Source organism: Betta splendens, unplaced genomic scaffold (genome assembly GCF_900634795.4).
Source record: "Betta splendens unplaced genomic scaffold, fBetSpl5.4 scaffold_34, whole genome shotgun sequence".
In the NCBI taxonomy this organism is placed as follows: Eukaryota; Metazoa; Chordata; class Actinopteri; order Anabantiformes; family Osphronemidae; genus Betta; species Betta splendens.
The window spans coordinates 22,188-31,030 of NW_026577853.1; the positions used below are offsets into that span (position 1 = coordinate 22,188).

At 47.1% G+C, this 8,843-nt stretch overlaps 1 non-coding gene across 1 annotated transcript; it reads left to right on the top strand.

Moving 5' to 3' along the window:
- The first annotated feature begins 2,837 nt into the window (after positions 1 to 2,837).
- On the top strand, positions 2,838 to 2,910 carry trnav-cac (transfer RNA valine (anticodon CAC)). Its single transcript has one exon. It is a non-coding gene; the product is annotated as a tRNA-Val (tRNA).
- The last annotated feature ends 5,933 nt before the right edge of the window (positions 2,911 to 8,843 follow it).

Genomic DNA, 8,843 nt, shown 5'->3' on the forward strand with positions numbered 1-8,843 from the left:
ACAGCTCCCGTAAGTCATTTTGGCCCAGATAAACATTCATATATTTGGTTTCACTTATTCTGTCACATGAGCCATCAGCTGCAGCCAATCTGTAATTAACCTGGTACTTAAGCTCTTGTTCCACTCACGTTCCCTGCCAGATTGTCTGCTCACCCTACTGGTATCAACTCTCCAGCATTCCTGCCTTGTAAGTCCCTTTGTGTACCAGTTCTGGATCATGTTTTGACCGTGTCTTGCCTATTTCCTGTCTGTACTGACCAAGCATCTGCATTAAACCACCACAAATAGAGAACTGTCTGCTGCGCGTTTGGGTCCCTCAGCCCCTGTGTATATAGTATACAATATCGGTGACAACACAGTTCCTGGCAATGAAATATACATATTATCTGTTTATCAGTATTATGTTTTGTTTTTTTTACCTTGAACTTTCACAGGCTCACATGCTGGTGCTGGAGTCTCATCTGCAGGTTCCAACGGAGGACATGGTGAAAAACAAAACAGCTTTGGTGAAGCGGTGGGAGGTCCTTGTAGAGCTTCAGCCTGGCGCACAGGTGAACTGCTCTGAGGAGGTGAACTTGGGGCAGGTGTTGAGTCCGTCTTGGTCCTGTGCTTATCCCACTGCAGAGGAACAGTACCAGGCTCCACATACTCCAGACCAAACTTCTCCTCAGTGTCTTTGCCACACAGATGAAGAGCAGGATACTTCACAGTCCCAAACACACGTCCAGACGCTGCATTGAGGTCTGCAATCAAAGCCGGATCAAAGGCAGCCGGGAGGGAAACCACTGGCTGTTTCAAGTCCACAAGCCGCTGGTAGTTCCATCAAGCCACCCCAGTCATTCCTTGAGCCTGTAACAGCTCTGGAGAAACACGTGTTCCTGTGACCCACTGAGCCTGGTGGAAGTGGTAACCCTCCTGCTGTGATGTGCCTCTGATGGGGATCCAAACAGGAAATTTAGCACCTTCGCCCTTCACATGGTTCAGCTGCAGCATTCCTCCATATCTGTACAGGAGCCCCCCTTTCACCTCTGGGTCACTCAGACAACCTCGCAGGATGTGCACACGCTGGACCTTTAACATAGAGGGCTTAAACAGACGAGTCCCATTTGGATCTTCAGCAAGGTAGATTAGTGTTTTTTAAACCGCCTCCACTCTCTGAATTAACTCATCCGGCCCTGAAATCTTGGTCCTGCAGTGTTCACAGAGGTCCTGTGGCAGTCGGTTCTGTTGGCAGGGAGCCTGACGCTTCTGGCACAAGGAACCTCAGTTGTTTTGGAAGTGGCACGGATGTCTTCACAGGAGGCCTGACTGGAGAAGCTAGAATAAAAAAATAGAATTAATAGATGATTTATTATGAACAGGACACATAATAAGCTGAACTGTCTGTTCATGTAATGAGAAGACATGTACCCTCCACTTGTGAACCCTTTTGGACAGGGAATGTAGACAGTGATGACACTGTGGCAGATGCTACAACAGAAAAGTCTTGTCAGTCTTTAATATTTTGGTTAATTTTTGGGTTAGTAATACATCATACACATACACACATGCAACTTTCCTTGCTTCTTTTCACTTGTTAAAACATGAAACTACTTGTTTACTGCATAAACAATTTAGTGAGCAGAGAAAGTAACACGTGACACAGCAAACACTTGCAAGCATTAGTAACCCAAGCGTTTCTCTGTCACCGTTTTCACCAAATAAGAAATTAATACTTACCCTCAGGAATTCATAGTCACTGCAACAAGAAAACAGAACAGCAGCAAACAAACATCACCAGAACGTGGTAAACTTGAACATAAGAGGCATGCTTTGGCTGGGTAGAGAGTTGAGTAGAGCCGAGAGAGCAGTTCATGTGTCCGAGCTGGGAGAGCAGTTCATTATTCCACAGCTGGCAGTTGGGTATATCATATGTAGAACCTTCTTTACGTGATCGTCCTAAGGTTGGAGGTGCAGCAGAAGCAACGACTGTAAGACAAATAACAGATAAGTGGAAGATTGTTTGCAAAACTTCACTGGAGAGCAAGTGGAACTTTGTAAATGACAATAAATGTTGACTTACCGTCCTGGAAATCCTGTCTGAGAGGTGAAATACAGAGCACAGCCGCCTCCAGCTCTGTATCTTCATCCATCTCTGTGTCAAAGACTGAAATTTAGCTGTACTATACATGTGTTTATTTGTGTATTTTACACAAAACATAGCAGAAAGGACATTACTAAAGACACTAAACACTCACCCATGGCTTTCTGAGCCATTTGGAACTGCATTTCCTGTACAAAAGTCCTAGAATATGGCAAAGTGCACAGCTGTCTAAAAAGCGTCTTGTAAATTTTTTTTTTTACAGTGCACCGGGAGGTCTATGTTCACTAAAAGATCGTCCTGTCAACATTCCAAATGACAGGCTGTCGTTGAATGCTTTTCTTTCCGAATGACACCTTGAAATCACCTGAACACACAATGCTGACCTGGCAGGACTCCAAAGCTCTTAGAGACACTTCAGAGGAGCGTTGACAATGGCTACACTCTTTGGTAACATGCTCTGGTGCACTACTTTGGACTTGAAAGGGAATTATACCTAAGGGGGCAAAAGGGTCTTGAGAAGAGAGCAGTCAGCTGTTGCAGCCATCTTGGCTGGCTGCCATTGTTGGTTTTTCTGGCGAGAGCTGTGTGTGTTAGAATGCAAGTCGTAGACCTGTTAGAGATTTAGGCAGCACCAGATCATTTTTTGACCAGGAACCTCCACGTCTTGCTGACAAGGCAAAAGCAATTTAAAGTCATGTTGTTCAAAAAGATAGCCAATGATTTTGCTTTGGGAGAAGGTGAATGAACAACATAGGTTTCTGTAGTGTAGTGGTTATCACGTTTGCCTCACACGTAAAAGGTCCCTGGTTCTATGCCAGGCAGAAACAGGTAGTTTTTTCTTTCATTTTCTTCCATGCAGGGGTTATTATTTTAATGCCACTGTACCCATGTTCAAAGTGTCTACAGTATATAGTACACATGCACATGGCAAGTCATATTTTGATTCTTCTAAAAAGCAACAAATCAAACGCAAGGACATGGTTGCATTTTGCACCCCAGAGTATGAACATCTGTTGCTGAAACCTGGGATGGAACCAAGGATGTTTACATCTTAAGTTTAACACTGTCCCGCCTAAACTACTCTAGCAAAAAAGAGGTAGTTCGTGGTGGTGAAAAGCAGCAATCGTCAGCTGTTCTTTATAAAAGAAGGTAAATTCATGCTTCATGTGTAGGAATGATAAAGAAAAACACGCCCCTTCAGGGAGTTGAACCTTGGTCTTCCGGGTGACAAGCAGAGATACTGGCCACTATACTAACGAGGAGGAAATTTGCCACCTTGTAGTCTGTGAAAGCCAAATCACAAGCCACACACATTTTTGCATGGGATTTTAGTTGAAACAAAGCAGGTTTGTGGTTCAAAGATTCAGCAAGGTGACCAACAACCCTTTGAGGTTCTGCTTTACCTCCATTGATTCACATGTACCCACATAAAGCATGGTAGGCATTTGCAACAAGTTTTTTTGGAACACTCCTTCCTCAGAAACTGTCTGTGTTAAGAGTCCTAGAATATGGCAAAGTGCACATATGTCTAAAAAAGCGTCTTGTATTAAGTATTGTTTTACAGTGCACTGGGAGGTCTATGTTCACTAAAAGACCGTCCTGTCAACTTTCCAAAATTACAGGCTGTCGTTGGATCCTTTTCTTTCTTAATGACACCTTAAAAGGCACTTGAATTCAATTCAGTTCAATTCAATTCAATTCAATTCAATTCAATTCAATTCAATTCAATTCAATTCAATTCAATTCAATTCAATTCAATTCAATTCAATTCAATTCAATTCAATTTTATTTATATAGCGACAAATCACAACAAATTTATCTCAAGGCACTTTACAAAGTAAGGTTTAAGACCTCACACAACTAAACCCAACAAATCCCACATACAGAAGGCATTTAATTTGACAGCAACAGTGGAGGGGAAAAACTCCCTCTCTAACGAAGAAGAAAGCTCCATGTGCCTCGACCGGTTAAGGTGAGAGGATAGAGAGAGAGAAAAGCACAGCAACAATAACATGCAACAACAAGCAACAAAAGAGCACAGGCAGGATGGTTGGACCAGGGACTGGATACAGGCAGGATGGTCCACAGCTGCCTATCACAGACACCAAATTTTGAGTCCAATGATACCTGTAGGTGAGGACAGAGTGAAGGAGAGAGAAAGAGAGAGAGAGAGAGAGAGAGAGAGAGAGAGAGAGAGAGAGAGAGCGGGAAAGAAGTACAATTTTTGGAGAGAAAGAGACAAGGTTAGTTGAACATAGATCAATGATGGGAGGTTATTGGACAGAAGAGATAGAATGAAACAGAGGAGCTCAGTGTATAAATTAAGTCCCCCAGCAGTCTATGTCTATTGCAGCTTAACTAAGAGATGGTTCCTGGGACTAAAAATCATTGCCAGTGACATGAACCATCTCTAACTATAAGCTTTATCAAAAAGGAAGGTTTTAAGCCTAATCTTAAAGGTGGAGAGTGTGTCAGCTTCTCGAACCTGAAAAGGGAGCTGGTTCCAGAGGAGAAGAGCTTGGTAGCTAAAAGCTTTGCCTCCCATTCTACATTTAAAGACTCTAGGAACCACAAGTAGCCCAGCGCACTGAGAACAAAGTGTTCTGCTGGGAGCATAAGGAAGTATGAGGTCTTTAAAATAAGAAGGAGCTTTATCATTTAGTACTTTGTATTTTGTATTGAGTTACATTTTACAGGCACACAGTGCAGAGAAGCTAATGTAGGAGAAATGTGGTCTCTTTTTTCATGTCCTGTCAGAACTCTGGCTGCAGCATTTTGAATAAGCTGTAGGCTTTTTAAGGAGCTGTTAGGACATCCTATGAGTAAACAGTTACAGTAGTCCAGCCTAGAGGTAACAAATGCATGAATCAGTTTCTCTGCATCGCTCTGAGAGAGGATGCTTCTAATTTTAGCTATATTTCTAAGATGGAAGTAGGTGGTTCTGGAGATTTGTTTAATGTATGATGTAAAAGAGAGATCCTGGTCAAAGATGAAACCAAGGTTCCTGACAGTAGAATCTGAAGCTAATGTTATGTCATCTGTCACAATAACACAATGGTGGAAGGACCCAAATGCACAGCGATACTTGGATAAATGAATGTTTTAATACGAACGTAGTCAGACAGGCAAAGGTCATACACAGGTTTGGCAAAAACAAGATGTGACAAGGCTTGGGCAAAAACGTGGTCAAGAAACAGGCAGAGGTCATACACTAGGCAGGGTTATCATAGGCTGGGCAAGAATCAAAAAGGTATTACCAAACAAGGTCATGCACGGAAACTGGAAACTCGACAACGCTGGAAGGCTGGTCATGGAATGAACGCAGACAATCTGGCAATGTGCTGGGGTGAGAGGTGGTGCTTAAGTATTGAACTACTAATTACTGATTACGTGCAGGTGGGGTTAACAAGGGCCGGAAGTAAAGCTGGTCAGACTGGATATGGGAGCTAAACAGGAAGTGGTTACAAAATAAAACCGGAACTGGCTAGATAGTGGAGTAATTGACTGAGGTTGTGACAGAACCCCCCCGTCTAGGGCGGATTCCTAGACGGCCCAGGGCGGTCCGGGTGGGATTGGTGGAATTCTTGGATGAGGCTGGGGTCCAGGATGTCCCGGGCGGGAACCCATGATCGTTCCTCCGGGCCGTATCCCTCCCAGTCCACAAGGTACTGAAGTCCGCGACCACGGCGGCTATTTAGCAGGGAAAGGACAGTGTAGACTGGGCCGCCGTCGACTAGGCGGGGTGGAGGTGGTAGTGGAGTGGGCGCTACCATTGGGCTCGACAGGAACGGTTTGATTCAGCTGAAGTGAAAGGTTGGATGAATTCTCATGGTCCTGGGAAGAGTAAGTCTCACCGATGCGGGATTAATAATGCGTTCAATGGTGAATGGTCCGATGAATCTCTGTGATAACTTACGTGACTGGGTCTTGATTGGCAGGTCTCGAGTGGATAACCAGACTTGCTGGCCGACGGTGTAAGTGGGTGCTTGGGATTGATGTTGATCCGCCGATCTTTTGTAGCGAACCTGGGACTGGGTCATGACCCTCCTGGCTTGGGCCCAGGTTCGCCGGCAGCGCCTAAGCAGGGCATGAGCTGAGGGTATGATTACTTCTCTTTCCAGAGACGGAAACAGAGGACGTTTGTAGCCGTATGCATTCCGTTGGATGTGCAAGGTAGCGTGTTGTGTGCATACTTTACCCAGAGGAGCTGCTGGGACCATGTAGATGGGTTGGTTGAAGCCAGGAGACGAAGACCGGTTTCAAGTTGTTGGTTCATGCGTTCTGTTTAGCCATTGGACTCGGGGTGATAACCGGATGTCAGGCTGACCTGGGCTCCCAATAAGTTGCACAACTCGTTCCAGAAATGTGACACGAACTCTGGGTCTCAGGCAGACACGACATCTTTTGGGAACCCATGCACCCGAAAGACGTGCTCCAGAACTGCTTGGGTGGTTTGCTTGGCTGTGGGTAATTTCGGAAGGGGTACAAAGTGGGTGAGTCTGGAAAATCTGTCAATTACTGTGAGTACGACAGTGTTGCCTCTGGATGGGGGAAGTCCGGTCACGAAGTCCAAGGCAATGTGGAACCAAGGACGATGCGGGATGGGAAGCGGCCGGAGGAACCCAGGAAGTGGCCTGTGAGAGGGTTTGTGGGTTGAACAGACAAGGCAGGCGGTTACATATTCTCGGACATCTTTAATTACCGAGGGCCACCAGAACCGGCGGCCGATGACGAAAGCAGTCCGCTGGACCCCAGGATGGCAACTGAACAAGGATGTGTGGGCCCAGTGGACTACCTCCCCCTGAAGCTCCGGAGGGACGAACAGCCGATTAGGTGGACAGGCTGGTGGAACTGGCAGACCCCTCATGGCTTCCTGCGTCATGCCCCTACAAGGCATGACGCGGGAAGGATGGTGGAGGGCTCTTGTGCTTTGGATTCGGCTTCATGAATATGGGACAAGGCATCGGGTTTGGCATTTCTCGATCCAGGGCGATATGACAGGTGAAAGTTAAAACGGGCGAAGAATAGCGCCCACCGGGCCTTTCTGGAGTTCAGGCGTTTGGCGGTGTTAAGGTATTCTAAGTTCTTGTGGTCGGTAAATACGTGAAAAGGTTGTTCTGCCCCCTCCAGCCAGTGACGCCACTCCTCCAGGGCCACCTTGACCGCCAGAAGTTCCTTATCTCCGATGTCGTAATTTTGCTCGGCAGGGGACAGTTTCCTGGACAAGAAAGCACAAGGATGTAATCGCCCACCTTCCGTGGTTGGCTGGGACAGGACTGCTCCGACTCCAGAGTCCGAGGCGTCCACTTCCACCACAAACTGCCTACAAGGGTCCGGCATCCGAAGGATGGGTGCTGTGGTGAAGGCTGCCTTGAGCTGCTGGAAGGCGGCCTCGGCCTCAGGCGTCAACTGAAAGGTAACTCGGGATGAAGTCAAAGCGTGAAGAGGTGACGCGATCGTGCTGAACCGATGGATAAAACGACGGTAGAAGTTTGCAAAACCAAGGAAACGTTGCACATCTCGACGACACTGTGGTTGTGGCCAATTTGCTACGGCCTCGGTCTTGGCTGGATGCATCTGGATCTCTTCGGGGGACACGATGAAACCCAGGAACGAGATAGGGGAGACGTGAAACTCACATTCCTCAGCTTTTACAGGTTATGTTCTAGGAGTTTCTTTAGCACCTGACGGACATGACTCTTACGCTCTTCTTCATCTCAGGAGAAAACCAGGATGTCATCCAGGTACACAAACACAAACATATTTATCATGGGACTCAGGATGTCGTTTACCATGGCTTGGAAAGTTGCTGGAGCATTGGTGAGGCCGAAAGGCATGACAAGATATTCATAATGACCGGTAGGGGTGTTGCAAGCTGTCTTCCATTCGTCGCCCTCACGAATGCGGACCAGGTGGTAGGCGTTTCGAAAATCGAGCTTGGTGAATATCCTGGCATCTGCAAGGAGTTCGAAGGCCGATGACAGCAAAGGTAATGGGTAAGAGTCTCGTACCGTGATAGCGTTCAGTCCCCGGTAATCGATGCATGGGTGGAGTGACCCATCCTTCTTGCCAACAAAAAAGAAAAGCTCCGGCGGGTGAGGATGGGTGTCGGATGATTCCTGCGGCCACGGACTGCTCGATGTACTCTGACATGGCCTTGCGTTCTGGACCTGAGAGTGAAAACAATCTCAGGGGTGAAAGGGGTGTGGTGCCTGGACGTAGCTCAATGCAACAGTCATAAGATCGGTGCGGTGGTAAGGCGGAAGCCCTCACCTTGCTAAAAACTCGGCTGAGGTCATGATAACAGGATGGAACTGCAGATAGATTGATCTCCTCCTCCAGTGGCGCAGGATCCGGGCTAGACAAGAGCTCTAGACTAGACGAAAAACCTGAATCTTGGCAGGATGCCCCCCAACCCGTCACCTCCTCGGTCCTCCAGTCCAGGGTGGGGTTGTGACGTCTAAGCAAGGTATACCCCAATACTACCGGAAATGCAGAAGACTCAACCACTTGAAAATGGATCTGCTCGGCGTGAGAGTCCGGAAAGGTCATGGTGATTGGGCCGGTGCTGTGTGTTACCTTCCAGAGGGGATGACCATCTAGGGCTGTGGCCTCCATTGAAGTAGGTAAGGGAACCAGGGGAACTCCCAGGCGTTCAACCAGGTCAGCGTCCATTAGACTAGCATTAGCGGCCGAACCCCAAGCACCGCCTGCTGGACAGACTGTTCACTTACACTGAAGGTGGCAACAGGTAACGGTC